This window comes from Onychostoma macrolepis, chromosome 07 (genome assembly GCF_012432095.1).
Source record: "Onychostoma macrolepis isolate SWU-2019 chromosome 07, ASM1243209v1, whole genome shotgun sequence".
Taxonomy (NCBI): domain Eukaryota; kingdom Metazoa; phylum Chordata; class Actinopteri; order Cypriniformes; family Cyprinidae; genus Onychostoma; species Onychostoma macrolepis.
The window spans coordinates 12,405,243-12,422,704 of NC_081161.1; the positions used below are offsets into that span (position 1 = coordinate 12,405,243).

General features: G+C 42.8%; 1 protein-coding gene across 2 annotated transcripts in view; it reads left to right on the plus strand.

The window, feature by feature from the left end:
- hacd1 (3-hydroxyacyl-CoA dehydratase 1) overlaps window positions 1-17,462 on the plus strand; it is an 84,491-nt gene that overhangs the window by 59,548 nt on the left and 7,481 nt on the right. Inside the window, exon 1 of one of the 2 annotated variants that reach the window (XM_058780697.1) lies at window positions 117-256. The exons of the other annotated variant lie outside the window; for it this stretch is intronic. The gene's annotated coding sequence lies outside the window, so the exon portion shown is untranslated. Of the gene's footprint in view, window positions 1-116; window positions 257-17,462 lie in introns of those variants that run through there. 2 annotated transcript variants of the gene reach the window in all.

A 17,462-nucleotide genomic window follows, 5' to 3' on the forward strand; every position in this document is an offset into this window, starting at 1 on the left:
CATACCATCACTGACTGTGGAAACTTTACACTGGACCTTAAGCAACGTGGATTGTGTGCCTCTCCTCTCTTCCTCCAGACTCTGGGACCCTGATTTCCAAAGGAAATGCAAAATTTACTTTCATCAGAGAACATAACTTTGACCACTCAGCAGCAGTCCGGTCCTTTTTGTCTTTAGCCCAGGCGAGACGCTTCTGACGCTGTCTGTTGTTCAAGAGTGGCATGACACAAGGAATGTGACAGCTGACGACATGAGGGTGAGTAAATAATTAGATAATTTTCATTGTTGGGTGAACTATCCCTTTGAAGAGCAAGATGTGATGCAGAGGCTAGAAACATATTCCACACAGAAAACAAGAATGTGTTGAATTAATGAGGAGAGTCATAGAATTAAAACATACAACATTAACATTTTGAAAGGCCACTTTTTTGTGTGTTGTTAATCTTTTAATTATTTATTTGGGGCTTTTGGAGTTTTTTTTTTTTCTCAGCAAATATTGATAAATAATTATTTGTTACTAATTAGATTAATTAATGAGCAAATCATGTAATTATTAAGATTTAAAAAAAAAACATTGACAGTCCTGATTTCTACTCAGTGTGTCATATAATGACATATTATAAATACAACTTATCCACTACCTGGTGAAAACATCACTAAACATGAATTACAATTAATTTAACAAACAATGCTTATTTAAACACTTTTGGAGATTTTTAATTAATTAAGAAAATATTTCCACAAAAATATTAATGGTATTTAAATTCTCATCCCTGATTTTATTTGCACTCAATCTTGTGCGTTCAGCTAATATATTACACAGCTAATGGCTCTATCAAAACAGAACAAATAACGAATAAACATTTTTTGGGAAAATGCAACTTTGCTACCTCAATATGCTTCCTCGGATTTGATGGTGAACTTTTTAAGCCAGACATTTACCTGATGAAAGTCATAAATGAAGTAGAAATATGTGTGCTTGATGCATGAAACAATGATCATTGGTTCTCACATCAGGCACGCACGTTTGAGCTTCCGTTTACCATATTTAATGTGCATAAGATAAAATAAAAATGTAATGTACTTTTCAAGATTAAATTAAATTGTAAGGAGTAAAAATTACTGTTTTTTTCTTCAGAAATGTAATCAAGTAAAAGTACAAGTAGTCAATTTAAATTGTACTTGAATAAAGTGCAAATCCCCCAAAATAATACTTAAGTAAAGTAATCAAGTAAAATTACTCAAGTATTTTACACCTCTGATAATAGAGTCACCCACTATCAGAGTCCTGGGCTCGGCTGCGCTCTGAGCTGAACGTCGCTGTCTGCTTGACCTCGAGCGTCTGTTATGTAACAAGTGCCCTCAACGTAAGTTGGAGCAATGGACCAGTTTCTAGGTGCAGTGGGTACGGAAAGTATTCAGACCCCCTTCAATTTTTCACTCTTTGTTATATTGCAGCCATTTGCTAAAATCATTTAAGTTTTTCCTCATTAATGTACACACAGCACCCCATATTGACAGAAAAACACAGAATTGTTGACATTTTTGCAGATTTATTAAAAAAGAAAAAGTGAAATATCACATGGTCCTAAGTATTCAGACCCTTTGCTGTGACACTCATATATTTAACTCAGGTGCTGTCCATTTCTTCTGATCATCCTTGAGATGGTTCTACACCTTCATCTGAGTCCAGCTGTGTTTGATTATACTGATTGGACTTGATTAGGAAAGCCACACACCTGTCTATATAAGACCTTACAGCTCACAGTGCATGTCAGAGCAAATGAGAATCATGAGGTCTAAGGAACTACCTGAAGAGCTGAGAGACAGAATTGTGGCAAGGCACAGATCTGGCCAAGGTTACAAAAAAAATTCTGCTGCACTTAAGGTTCCTAAGAGCACAGTGGCCTCCATAATCCTTAAATGGAAGATGTTTGGGACGACCAGAACCGTTCCTAGAGCTGGCCGTCCGGCCAAACTGAGCTATCAGGGGAGAAGAGCCTTGGTAAGAGAGGTAAAGAAGAACCCAAAGATCACTGTGGCTGAGCTCCAGAGATGCAGTCGGGAGATGGGAGAAAGTTGTAGAAAGTCAACCATCACTGCAGCCCTCCACCAGTTGGGGCTTTATGGCAGAGTGGCCCGATGGAAGCCTCCCCTCAGTGCAAGACCCATGAAAACCCACATGGAGTTTGCTAAAAAACACCTGAATAAGATTCTCTGGTCTGATGAGACCAAGATATAACTTTTTGGCCTTAATTCTAAGCGGTATGTGTGGAGAAAACCAGGCACTGCTCATCACCTGTCCAATGCAGTCCCAACAGTGAAGCATGGTGGTGACAGCATCATGCTGTGGGGGTGTTTTTCAGCTGCAGGGACATGACGACTGGTTGCAATCGAGGGAAAGATGAATGCGGACAAGTACAGGGATATCCTGGACGAAAACCTTCTCCAGAGTGCTCAGGACCTCAGACTGGGCTGAAGGTTTACCTTCCAACAAGACAATGACCCTAAGCACACAGCTAAAATAACGAAGGAGTGGCTTCACAACAACTCCGTGTCTGTTCTTGAACGGCCCAGCCAGAGCCCTGACTTAAACCCAATTGAGCATCTCTGGAGAGACCTAAAAATGGCTGTCCACCAACGTTTACCATCCAACCTGACAGAACTGGAGAGGATCTGCAAGGAGGAATGGCAGAGGATCCCCAAATCCAGGTGTGAAAAACTTGTTGCATCTTTCCCAAAAAGACTGTATTAGATCAAAAGGGTGCTTCTACTAAATACTGAGCAAAGGGTCTGAATACTTAGGACCATGTGATATTTCAGTTTTTCTTTTTTAATAAATCTGCAAAAATGTCAACAATTCTGTGTTTTTCTGTCAATATGGGGTGCTGTGTGTACATTAATGAGGAAAAAAAATGAACAAATGATTTTAGCAAATGGCTGCAATATAACAAAGAGTGAAAAATTTAAGGGGGTCTGAATACTTTCCGTACCCACTGTACGTGGAGAACAGAATTGATGATGGCAGTAAATAAAATCACACAACCATGTAAAGAGAATAATTCCAAAATATATATTGTAATTTAACAATCACATAAACAACATGAACCAGAATGAAACCAAAGAAAAATAATAAATTGATACACAACTGATGAATTCTCGGTTGTCTTTCTTTCCCTCTTGTACAAATTGTAATAAGATTTTATTTATTTATTATTATTATTATTATTTTAAATAGAACGTTAAATCTAATTTATTTATGTTTCCTTAAGTCATAGTGATTTTGAACACCTTTGATTTGATCTTGATATGGTTCACCAGCTATTAAACTTCACTGTCTTTTGGGTTTAGAATTTTTTGGTTATTAAGCTAGTTTGCTTTTAAATTCACAATTCCTTACACCATTTTAAACAAACCAAAGAAAATCCCATGAACAATGCACAATGGCATATAACCACAGTTCGATGTAACAATTCAAATGTAACAATTCAAATAAACTGGAACCTCTTGTCATAAATAAATGTTCAAAAGAAATCCCAAAAATCTACATACGACTCACATTTGATAACAATCAATCAAAAATACCCTTTTGTTAGGACCCTTTTTTTTCAATCGTCTTTGAATATTGTCCAAAATGTCCTTTAAGATGTCCAGTGAGTGAGTGCAAATTCAGTTAAATCCTACCAGTCAAAATAAGTGTCCTGCAAAAGAGAAATGTCCTTCCAGCTGAAGAAAAGTTGATGAAATGAGAAGTTGATGCGACGAATCATCCACGTGTCACAGCACAGAGGTATCTTTCCAGGTTCAAGAATCAAAATTCAAGTTTGGGTGGCTCGCCATCTCAAATCCACAAGGGGGAGCTTTCACTCAAGCAATAAACCTGACCTGTTTTATCAAAACAGTGTCATTAACATTAAATACAACTTCTTTGAAACTTTTCTTGCTCTTTAAAAACATCCATCTCAACTTTCACGAGGAACTAGTGTCTTCTTAACAGAATATTGTGGATGTGCAAATTAAGTCATAAAACAGAATTACATCATTCAACTTTTCACGATAATTCATAAACATTGAGAAAATATGCAGTCGATCTTTGTAATGTACAAAACAATAGGCATAGCAACATAAAATACATCTTTCAAAGAAAATAAAATACAGATAACTCACCAAATCCCGTTTTTAACAGTTCTTTAAACACCTGGTTCAGATTAAGGGGAGCTTCACAATCGGCTAGCATCAACGTTCAATCGGCAATCATCATTCTGGAATGATTAATCATCATTAACCATCAAGGATTATAAGCTTGTTTTTAACCATATTTAAATGAATTTTAAACCATATAAACTGTTTTTAATGCCTTTTTATCGCTCTCGTGTTCTCGTGCTCATCTCATCTCTCGCACTTCTGTGAGTCATCTGCTTACGTCATACGCAATTCGCATACGTGCAATACCTCACGTTTTATTACTAATTTCATTATTAATACTAATTATTTTTTATCTCTACATAACTAAATCACAATGTATTTTAATAGATCACTTCAGTCTTTTAACTAGAAGTATAATTGCAATATGCAATTATATATATAGATTTTTTTCTAAGCACCACATTTAACATGGGTTACACCCTCCCCTTTTTAAATCTATGCAAGTCCCTTTGCATTGAAATGACTACTACTACTCAATGTTAGGGCTTACATCTTAGGATGTTTAACTGATCTGGGTTGCTCTGCTAGAGTTTCAATGAAAGCTGTGTTCAACCCTTGCAAAAGAGATTGAATAATAGATATCATGGGATTGCCCAACTCAGGGTAAGTCAATCTTTTGGACTTCTGTCTCACTCTTTTGGACTTCCTTAATCTACTTTCAGCTTCACATTCATCTGACTCTGTATCTGCCTTAGTGGCTTCAGATTCAACTTGATCCTCTCCTTCTCCTTCCACTGAAACATAAGGTATGGGTTTTCCATTTTGTTCTCTGCCATTGTTAGTTTCATTTTCCATTCTGGAATTAGCAGGTTAACGCATACTTTGTTGCCTGGTTTCAGACATATGACTTCTCTCTTCCAACTTTCTCCTTTCAGGTATCAATTCACTGTGCACAGAGGATAGTCCAGAGGAAGACTGAGCTTCAGGTGAGTACCCTGGTTCAGGTAAGTATTTATCATGTGTACTATCAACGACATTGCCTCTGGCAGGGTTTGAATCAGGTAGCATCTGGATTACAGGTTCGACATCTCTGAGAGGAACATCTCTTGGTGCTCTTATGACTTCATACTCCTTAACAAATCTCACTGGACTGGTTTCGTAAATGGGCTCGAATTCTTGCACTAAATAATCACTGTCCTCTCCATCAAAATCCAGACATTGCTCTGAACTCTCATGCTCTTCCTGATGTACTTTTCCTGGCACTGCTCGTCCTCTTTGCGGCTTGGGTGCCAGTTTCTCTTCCTCCGCGTAGGGTGACAAGAAACCACAAGGTAATAATAAGTCCCTATGGAGCGTCCACAAAGATCCTTCTTTTCCTTCTGGTTTCACAGTATAAACAGGAAGTTCTCCTGCACGGTTTACCACAACATAGACTTCAGAGTCCCATTTATCAGCCAATTTGTGCTTACCTCTGAGACGCACCTTTCTGACAAGAACTCGATCACCCTCTTCAAGTGAAGACTCTACCACTCTCTTGTCATATCGAGTCTTGTTCCTTGCTGAAATCTTTGCTGCATTATTCCTGGCAAGTTCATAACTCTCTTGCAAATGAGTTTTCAAAGTCTTTACATACTGGGAATGGAACTCATTATGGCTGTCATTTGCAAGTACTCTAAAAGCAAGATCGATGGGCAATCTAGGCTGCCGGCCAAACATTAACTCATATGGAGTGAACCCTGTAGTTTCGTGTTTAGTGCAATTATATGCATGCACGACAGGCTTCACAAAGTCTCTCCAATGGTTTTTGTCTTCATTTTTCAGAGTACCCAGCATTCTCAAAAGCGTTCGGTTGAACCACTCAACCGGATTTCCCCTGGGATGATACGGTGTAGTTCGAACTTTCCGAATACCAGCAACCTTGCATAACTCCTTGATGGTCTTACTCTCAAAATCAGGCCCTTGATCACTATGAAGCCTTTCAGGTACACCATAGTGTACAATGAAATTTTCCCAAAGGCATTTTGCAACTGTCTTAGCCTTTTGATTTGACGTGGGGATCGCTACAGCATATTTTGTGAAATAATCACTTATCACCAAGATGTCCTTTTTATTAGTACGATCTGGTTCCAAAGATAGGAAATCCATACATACCAACTCAAGTGGGCTAGATACCTGAATATTCACTAACGGTGCTGCTCTTTCAGGTGGAGCCTTTCTGCACACACACCGATTACACGTCTTGATCTTCACTTCCACATCTGTGGCCATCCTTGGCCAATAAAACCGAGCTCGAGCAAGATCAAGGGTCCTCTCCAAACCCAAATGACCCATATTGTCATGCAGTTGCTCCAGGCCTCAGATCCTTTGGGAGAACGAGCTGGTAAATTGTATGATCACCCACGACTCTCTTCCTGTAAAGAATACCATCCCTCAGCTCTAACTTTTTCCACTCTCTCAGAAGGAATGGAAGTTCTGGCAGCTCTTTCCTCAGTACAGGTAAGGACGGTTTTCCTGATTCCAGTTGCAAGATCACTTCCTGTATGGCTTTGTCAGCTCTTTGCTTGTCTTTCAGCTCTTGCACTGTCAGCTGGGGAACAACTGGAAGTCCTTCAAGGCACTCATAGGTCTCGGGGATTGCATGTTGACTCACAGAAAGGGATGCAATAAGCGGAAGATAATTACCATCCTCAACTGAGCGTACCAGATGTCTGTCACTGAGAGCTTGGACTACATCAGTGGGGACCAAAATGGAATCACTTTCCTGAGGTGAGTGGTGCAAAGTAAACTGATCTATACGCTCCTGCTCTTTCTGTAGTACTTTATCATTGGTTACCATTCCATGCGGGCGCCTAGACAGCCCATCCGCATCAAGGTTGCGTTTTCCCGGCCTGTACTGAATTGTGAAGGAGAATGTAGATAAAGCAGAAAGCCATCTGTAACTTGTTGCGTCTAGTTTCGCAGATGTCAATACGTAAGTTAACAGATTGCTATCTGTAACCACTTTGAAATTGTTTCCATATAGGTAATCAGCAAACTTCTCAGTGACTGCCCATTTTAGAGCTAAGAACTCGAGCTTATGGGCGGGGTAACAAGCCTCACTCCTTGAAAGTCCACGACTGGCAAAAGCTATTGGACGCAGTATGCCTCCCTGCTGCTGGTAAAGTGCAGCACCTAACCCAGTGGTGCTGGCATCAGTGTGCAACTCGTATGGCAGTTTAGGATCAGCAAAGCCTAATACAGGTGCTGTGGTGAGTTTCTCTATGAGCGTGTCAAAAGCCTGTTGACAACTTTCTGTCCATCTTCCTCCGAAAGGAACTTTGGGACTTAGATGGGATGTGCTCTTATTTTTGCCCCTACAGTTCTTACGGAGAGGTGGGTATCCGACAGTCAAGTCGTTTAACGGCTTTGCAATCTTGGCATAGTCTTGGATGAAGCGGCGATAATAGCCAGAAAACCCCAGGAAAGAACACAATTTCTTGAGGGTTTTGGGACTTGGCCAGGTTTTAATAGTTTCTGTCTTCTGAGGATCAGTTTCCATGCCATTCTGTGATACGATATGTCCCAAATACTTAACAGAGGTCTGAAGAAACTTACATTTCTCTACTGAAAGCTTCAATCCATACTCTTTCAGGCGATTTAGAACATGCAAAAGGCGGGTTTCATGTTCTTCCAATGTCTCAGAGAATACGATCAAATCATCCAAGAATACCAGGACTTCAGTGAGGTTAATATCGCCCATACACCTCTCCATAAGACGTTGAAATGTGCTGGGAGCATTTGTTATCCCCTGGGGCATACGGTTAAACTCCCAGAACCCCAGGGGACAAACAAATGCAGTCTTCGGCTTATCATTTTCCTCGACTTCAATCTGGTAATAGCCAGATTTAAGATCGAGCACTGAAACCAACTTGGATCCACGGAGTGCTGAAAAGGCTTCCTCGAGATTCGGTAATGCATACGCATCCTTTATGGTCTGTTTGTTCAATTTACGATAGTCGATACAAAGCCTCATGTCACCATTTTTCTTTTTGACGACTACTATAGGTGATGAAGAGGATGATTCCGATTCTCGGATAATCCCAGCCTCAAGCAACTCTTCTAGATGCCGTCGAACTGCTTCAAAGTCGTCAGGATGTATGGGCCTAGCCCGGTGTTTGAATGAAGTCTCGTCATGTAGCTTGATGCTGTGCTTCACTTTGTCAGTTCGTCCAACATCAAGGTCATGTGAGGCAAAAACTTCAAACATGTCCCGTAATTTCTGAGAAATTCTCTCTTTCCATTCTTTGGGCTCCTTTTCCACCCTTGAAATCATGCATAAAATACATCTTTCAAAGAAAAGAAAATACAGATAACTCACCAAATCCCGTTTTTAACAGTTCGTTAAACACCTGCTTCAGATTAAGGGGAGCTTCACAATCGGCTAGCATCAACGTTCAATCGGCAATCATCATTCTAGAATGATTAATCATGTTTTTAACCATATTTAAATGAATTTTAAACCATATAAACGTTTTTAATGCCTTTTTATCGCTCTCGTGTTCTCGTGCTCATCTCATCTCTCGCACTTCTGTGAGTCATCTGCTTACATCATATGCAATTTACATACATGCAATACGTCACGTTTTATTATTAATTTCATTATTAATACTAATTATTTTTATCTCTGCATAACTAAATCACAATGTATTTTAATAGATCACTTCAGTCTTTTAACTAGAAGTATAATTGCAATATGCAATTATATATATATTTTTCTAAGCACCACATTTAACATGGGTTACAGTTAGTAGCGATGTTAGCTGATGGCTGATACAATCTATGTTCAATCACATTTGGGGATTGCTCACCCACATTCATTAATGCTTCAAATCTGTTCTCATATAGAGAACATCATCAAAAAGTTGATTTATTTCACTAATTCCACTCAAAAAGTGAAACTTGCATATTATATTCATTCATTACACACAGACTGATATATTATATAGACCATTTATCCCTGTTCTTAATTGGCCAGCAAACTCGCCTGACCTTAACCCCATAGAAAATCTATGGGGTATTGTGAAGAGGAAGATGCGATTGGCAGACCCAACAATGCAGAAGAGCTGAAGGCCACTATCAGAGCAACCTGGGCTCTCATAGCACCTGAGCAGTGCCACAGACTGATCGACTCCATTGCTGCAGTAATTCAGGCAAAAGGAGCCCCAACTAAGTATTGAGTGCTGTACATGCTCATACTTTTCATGTTCATACTTTTCAGTTGGCCAAGATTTCTAAAAATCCTTTCTTTGTATTGGTCTTAAGTAATATTCTAATTTTCTGAGATACTGAATTTGGGATTTTCCTTAGTTGTCAGTTATAATCATCAAAATTAAAAGAAATAAACATTTGAAATATATCAGTCTGTGTGTAATGAATGAATATAATATACAAGTTTCACTTTTTGATGATATTCTAATTATATGACCAGCACCTGTATAGGGGGTGGTAGAATACCAGTGTTTACAAGTCTTGTCATAGCTGTAACTGGGGTAGAGGATGCTACGGCAGCAATACAAGATACTTGTGACAATCTGTTTTCTCGAGAGCCTTTGGGTCTTGCTCCCTGTTTGTGCCATCGATTATTCTGTCGATCAGTTTCGGCTTGTTTCTCTACACTTGGTATAAACTGTTGAGATTCACAGGACTCACCGGCTGTATGATGAGGGGGTCCATGATTACCATCTGCTGTGTGTTCCGCCTGTTTTGGAAGTCCAGTAAATAACTTTGCTTCAAGAACCACAATCCTTTGTAGAAGTCTGTGGAAGTTCATGCAGCAAGTAGATTCCACAAGAGGCATTTCCTCTTGTCTGTTTGAATGTAGACAGCTGTGTTTTCCCGTGTCCGGAATGAGATGGAAAAGGTAGTATCCTCACAATTATATTCCTTCTTAGAGAAAAATGGTATCTGTGAGGATTTCCAGTCAGGATTTAGACCTTCTTATAGTACTGAGACTGCTCTCATTACAGTTACAAATGACCTGCTCTTATCATCTGATTGTGGTTGTATCTCTCTATTAGTACTACTGGATCTTAGCGCTGTGTTTGACACTATCGACCACAACATTCTTATGAATAGACTAGAAAACTTTGTTGGTATTAGTGGAAGTGCATTAGCATGATTCAAATCGTACTTATCTGACGGCCATCAATTTGTAGCAGTGAATGAAGAGGTATCATATCGATCACAAGTATGGAGTACCTCAAGGCTCAGTACTAGGGCCGCTACTTTTCACGCTTTACATGTTACCCTTGGGAGATATCATCAGGAAACACGGTGTTAGCTTTCACTGTTATGCTGATGATACTCAGCTCTATATTTCTGCGCGGCCCGGTGAAATACACCAAATTGAGAAACTAACGGAATGCATAGTCGATATAAAAAAACTGGATGACAAGTAATTTCTTACTGCTAAATTCTGAAAAAAAGAGAGGTGTTAATTATTGGACCTAAGACCCCCACATGTAATAACCTTTAACACTGTCTAACACTTGATGGCTGCTCTGTTGATTCTTCGTCATCAGTTAGGAACCTAGGCGTGCTATTTGATAGCAATCTTTCCTTTGACAGCCACGTTTCTAGCATCTGCAAAACTGCATTTTTCCATCTTAAAAATATATCTAAATTGAGACCTATGCTCTCAATGTCAAATGCAGAAATGTTCATTAATTCGTTTATGACCTCAAGGTTAGATTATTGTAATGGTTTATTGGGTGGTTGTTCTGCTTGTTTAATAAACAAACTCCAGATGGTCCAAAATGCAGCAGCTAGAGTTCTTACTAGAACCAGGAAGTATGACCACATTAGCCAAGTTCTGTCAACACTGCACTGGCTCCCTATCAAACATCATATAGACTTTAAAATCTTGTTAATGACTTATAAAGCTCCTCAGTACTTGAGCGAGCTCTTATCGCATTATGGTCCTCCACGTCCGCTGCGTTCTCAAAACTGGTCGTTTGATAATACCTAGAATATCAAAATCAATTGTGGGCGGCAGATCCTTTTCCTATTTAGCGCCCAAACTCTGGAACAATCTACCTAACACTGTTCGGGAGGCAGACACTGTCACGGATCAGCCAGGCTCCTCCACCAATCCAATGCCAAGATCACATTCACCTGAATACTAATCACACCACCTGCACCTCATTATCACTCAGCCCAAGCCACACTACTTAAGCACACACCTCACTCCAGTCAGCGTCCGATCTCGTACATACGAAGTGGACTCGCTCCTTACCTGTTGGATATACTTACCTCGCCACATTTAACTCCTCGTTCTGGATCGTCTGTGTTCCCTGGTGTCTCCATTCGTCTGTCCTTGTCCGTCCTCCCTGCCTGGAATCCACCATCCCTCAAGGTGTGTGCGCCTCCCATCTGCCACGAGTTCCTGGCATCCTCACCTCGGCAAGATATCCTTCATCAATCATTATCATCAGACAGTATCAGTATTCATCCCTCTACATTATTTACCCGTTTACTCATCTCAATAAACCTGTGACATTTACTATCCTCTGTGTCTGGTCTACATTACGTAACAGAAGATCGGACCTACTACAGTTTCTCAAGATGAGTAGGGCGGACCCCTTCCAGGAGCTCGTGGACAATCTTTGCCGTGTTCTCACCGTTGCTCATCCACCACCATCACCCGTCACGATAGCAACCGCCATTACCACTTCATCTCCGCCTGTAACCGCCAGTCCCATGGCCACACCAGCGCCGTTCTCAGGCGTGGCGGAGGAGTGCAACGGTTTCCTACTTCAATGCTCGCTATACATAGAGAACCAGCCTCACCTTTACCCCACGGAAATTTCAAAAATCTCATTTCTGATTTCCCTTCTACAGGGCAAAGCCCTGCAATGGGCGGAGACCATTTGGGCGCAAGCCAGCAATGTTACCCAATCTTTCAATAACTTTGTATCTCATTTCAGAGAAGTGTTTGGACGACCACAAGGAGATCCCACCGCCAGCGATCAACTCTACTGCCTCCGACAGGGATCTCAGCCCATAAAGGAGTACGCCCTACGTTTTGCACACTTGCCGCGGCGGTTGAACGAACGCTCATTAATCACCGCCTATCGTCAAGGGTTGGAACCGAAACTTCACCTGCAGCTGGCGAGCTATGACGACAGTTTCGCTTGGAGAAAATGATCCAACACTCTATTCGATGCTCATCTCGCATGCAGGCCTGCATGGAGGATCTCACATACTGGAACCGTTGCACTCCTCCTCTCGCCACCCAGACAATCAGTTTCCTCCAGAACCAGAATCAGAACCCATGCAAACAGACAACATGCGGCTGACCTTCGCTGAGCGGCAGAGGCGATTAACCAAGGGACTTTGCTTGTACTGTGGAGGCGGAGGGCATGTGAGGTCTACATGCCCCATTCGTCCACCTCGATTATTGGTGAGTTCCATCCACTCTATTCCACAGAAGATGTCTCCATTAACCATGTCCGTGATGTTGATCACTCCATGTACTTCCATTCCAGTCCTTGCCCTCCTCGACTCGGGATCAGCTGGGAACTTCATCTCCCGCCGCCTCTGCCGCCAGCTCAAGATCCCCACTACGATCAACACCAAGACTTACCAGATCCAATCCATAACCGGAAAGACTCTCAGCCACCATCAAGTAAAGCATCTGGCAGGACCATTAACTCTCCGTGTGGGTCTCTTCCATGAAGAAACCATCCGACTTCTGGTTCTGGAGGAGACCAACATGGACATCATTCTGGGTCGTCCCTGGCTCGCCTTACACGAACCCCAAATAGCCTGGAATATCGGAGACGTCCTGAAGTGGGGAAATCAATGCTTCCCAGACTGTTTTCACCAGCTACCTCAACCTCCTCGAACCTCCAAGACCAGTCTCCAGCTATACACCACTTCCATAGAAAGCCCTATCCATCAACAATCCGTAGCCATCCCTGACGAATATACCCACTTCAGAGACGTCTTCTGTCCGAAGAAGGCCTCACAACTGCCTCCTCACCGGCCATGGGACTGCGCGATCGATCTGCTTCCCGGTGAACCAGTGCCCAAAGGAAAGATTTATCCTCTGTCTATCCCGGAACAGAAGGCCATGGAGGAGTATATAGAAGAGGCTCTCCAACAGGGCTACATTCGACCGTCCACCTCCCCTGCTGCTTCTAGTTTCTTTTTTGTGGCCAAAAAGGACGGAGGCTTGCGGCCCTGTATTGATTATCGATCACTCAACAACATCACCGTTAAATTCAGATACCCACTTCCCCTCGTCCCTGCTGCCCTGGAACATCTCTGTGGAGCGACTATCTTCACCAAGTTGGAGCTCCGCAGCGCGTACAACCTCATCAGAATACGTGAGGGGGACGAGTGGAAGACCGCCTTCATCACACCTACCGGACACTACGAGTACTTGGTTATGCCGTATGGCCTGGTCAACGCCCCCTCCGTATTCCAAAACTTTATGCATGAGGTGCTCCGAGAGTTCCTCCACCGCTTCGTCCTGGTATATATTGATGACATCCTCATCTACTCTCGGAGCCCGGCCGACCATCGCCACCACGTTGCGGAGGTCCTTCAGCGCCTCAGACAGTATAATCTCTTCCTCAAAGCCGAGAAATGCTCATTCCACAAATCATCAGTACAGTTCCTGGGTTATCATATTGACAAAAATGGCGTTCGGATGGACAAGGGAAAGTGGAGGCTATCAAGACCTGGCCACAACCCACCACCATTAAAGAACTCCAGCGCCTCGGCTTCTCCAATTTCTACCGCAGGTTCATCAAGAACTACAGTACCATAACCAGTCCACTCACAAACCTCCTCCGAAATAAGCCCAAGTCTCTGTCCTGGTCCAGAACAGCCCAAGAATCATTCGAAAAACTCAAGACCTCCTTCACCCAGGCCCCCATCCTTGTTCCTCCAGATCCTGAAAGACCCTTCGTCGTCGAAGTGGATGCTTCCACCACGGGTGTGGGGGCCGTCCTTTCCCAGCTGCAGGGGAATCCTTCTAAACTCCATCCATGCGCCTTCTTCTCCCGCAAACTCAGCCCGGCGGAACGAAACTATGACATCGGCGACAGGGAACTTTTAGCTATCAAACTGGCCCTCGAGGAGTGGAGACACTGGCTTGAGGGAGCCAAACACCCTTTCACAGTACTCACAGACCATAAAAATCTACAATATCTCAAAGACGCAAAGAGACTCAATCCCCGCCAAGCCCGTTGGGCATTATTCTTCACTCGGTTCTATTTCAAGGTCACATACAACCCTGGTCCCAAGAATGTCAAAGCCGACGCCTTATCCAGATTATACTCGCCAGAAGAGACAGAAGACAAACCCGATCCCATCCTTCCCGAAGACATGTTTTTAAACCCCATCCAGTGGAACCCGGACTCTACTCCCTCTTCCAATGTCTCCACGGCCACTCCGCCGGGCTGCCCCCCGAATCGACAGTACGTCCCCAGACTTCAACGCACCCAACTCATCCAAACAACGCATTCCTCACTGGGCACTGGTCACCCTGGGGCCAACGCTACACTCTCGCTACTAAAAGACCGTTACTGGTGGCCGAATATGGCCAGGGAAGTGAGAAGGTTCGTCCAGGGCTGTGAAGAGTGTGCCATGTCAAAGAGTCCTTGCCACCTTCCAGCGGGCAAACTTCTCCCGCTGCCTGCACTCCAATCGACCATGGTCACACCTAGGAGTAGACTTTATCACCGACCTACCCGAATCCGAAGGTAACACCTGTATCCTGGTCATAGTGGACAGATTCTCCAAATCTTGCCGTCTAATTCCCCTAAGGAACCTACCCACAGCCATGGAAACGGTAGAAATCATGTTCAACCACGTGTTCAGATATTTTGGCATCCCGGAGGACATCGTTTCGGACCGTGGCCCTCAATTCATCTCCCGAGTTTGGAAGAATTTCCTAAAACTCCTAGGTGTGACCGTCAGTCTCTCGTTCGGTTACCACCCACAGACCAACGGGCAGACGGAGAGAAAGATCCAGGAAATCGGACGCTTTCTACGAACCTTCTGCCACGGCCACCAGCACTCTTGGAACCAGTTTATTGGCTGGGCCGAGTACGCCCAGAACTCCCTTCGCCAACAAACTACTGGACTCACTCCTTCCAGTGCGTACTCGGTTTCCAGCCTCCCTATTCCCTGGGACGGGAACCCTCTGAAGTACCGGCGGTGGATCACTGGTTCCGAGAGAGCGAGAGGGTCTGGGACGAAGCACACCACCATCTTCGACGAGCCTTGAGTAGACGCAAGTTGACAGCAGACCTTCGACGCTCCGACTCTCCCCCCTACCAACCCGGTCAGAAGGTCTGGCTGTCCACAAGGGACATCAGTCTGCGTCTACCCAGTAAGAAGCTCGCTCCCAGATACGTTGGCCCCTTTGTCATCCAGAAGCAGATCAACCCGGTCACATTCCAACTCAAACTCCCACCTCAGTACAGAATTCATCCCACCTTTCACATATCATTGCTAAAACCTTACCATACTCCTGTTCCTTCCTCCACAGAGCCTGGCCAGACCACCGAACCCCCTCTCCCACTTATTCTGGAGGACGGAGCGGTCTATGAAGTAAGAACCATCCTGGACTCCCGACGCCGTGGTGGCAGAATGGAATATCTCGTCGATTGGGAGGGGTACGGACCAGAAGAGAGATCATGGATCCCCAAAGACGACATTCTAGATCCCGCTCTAATAGAGGAATTCCACACAAGCTTCCCAACCGTCCAGCACCTAGAGCCAGAGGCAGACCACCACGGCGCCGGGTCCCTCGGTCCCTAGATGAGCCCAGAGACAGATCCCCAGTGAAGACCTCGTCACCTAGATGGCCATCGGGACAAGACCGCTGTCGCCTCTGGCTTGCTTAGTTAGGGACACTTAATTTCCAGTGATACCGTCGACTTGATTGCACAGATACTATTTAAACTGAACTGAGCTGGACGATGTCATCACTGAATTCAACAACGAAATGCCTTTAACTGAAAATTGAATGTTTAATCTTGTCATTTTACATTATTGACACTATTTTCCTATTTGATACTGTAAAGTGGTTTGACACAATCTGTATTATTAAAAGTGCTATATAAATAAAGGTGACTTGACTTAATACAAGTATGCGAAAATTCCCTTTGGCCTCTCGCTAGCTCCGAGAATATTTACCAAATGTGTAGAAATATGGGAGTCAGAGTCTTGTCTTATCTAGATGACCTGCTCATGTGTGCACCATCTCCCCACCAAGCAGTGGTCGATACAAATACACTGGTGACTCATCTGGAGAAACTAGGTTTCAAGATAAACCGGAAAGAGCAGTCTGACCCCTTCACGGGAAGTAATCTACCTGGGTCTCAGATTGAATTCAGTGGCGTTTCGAGTGTTCCTGTCAGAGGAGTGCATCGAGGTGTTTCGCTGCTGCATCTCCTTTTTTCAACGAAGGAAAATGGTCTCTCTCAGATTATGCCTCCGGTTACTGGGTTTGATGGCCTCAACACTAGCAGTGGTCACCCTGTACCCTCAGCCGCAGAGTGTGCGTCTCACCAGAATGCATGAACACTCTCCGCCACTGGAGAGCTCCATAATTTCTCAGAACAGGTTGCCCTCTGTGTCCGGTCGTTTTGAGGAATGTGGTGACAATGGACGTGTCCCTCACGGGCTGGGGAGCAATACAACGGTGATAGCCTATATCAGGGGTGCCCACACTTTTTTGTGTGGGGATCTACTTTTCAAATGAGAAACTCACAGAGATCTACCAAGTGAAAAATAAATAAATTATATAATACATATAAAATAAATAAATAAAAAGGCTTGTTGGGATGTATCTTTATATTGCATTAATTAAATTTTTAATAAAAAAACAAATAAATAAAATAAAATAATATAATGTTCTATTCTTAGTATGCCTGTAGAACTGGGCCTGCATTTACCTAAATCAGTGGTTCTCAACCTTTTTTAACTCCAAGACCCCTTCCTCTCCAAATCAATACTGCAAGCCCAAACTTTTCTATTCACTAAAACCGTTGTATTCTAGTGTTATTACTTTTCAATTACATGTAATTTTTTTTTATACAAAACAAATTCAAAATAGATTTAAACATTCCATGTTCTTTTTTGCAATCATTATTTTCAAAAATGTCACTGCAGATATACAACTTAAAAGTATGTAAAGCTCAATTATACAATAATTTTAACATATAAGCACAAGTCAACCTGCCATGCCACTATAAGGGTCCATTCAGAATCACTAAACACACCAAAATATAATTGAAAAATTAAACCATTCTGAACTC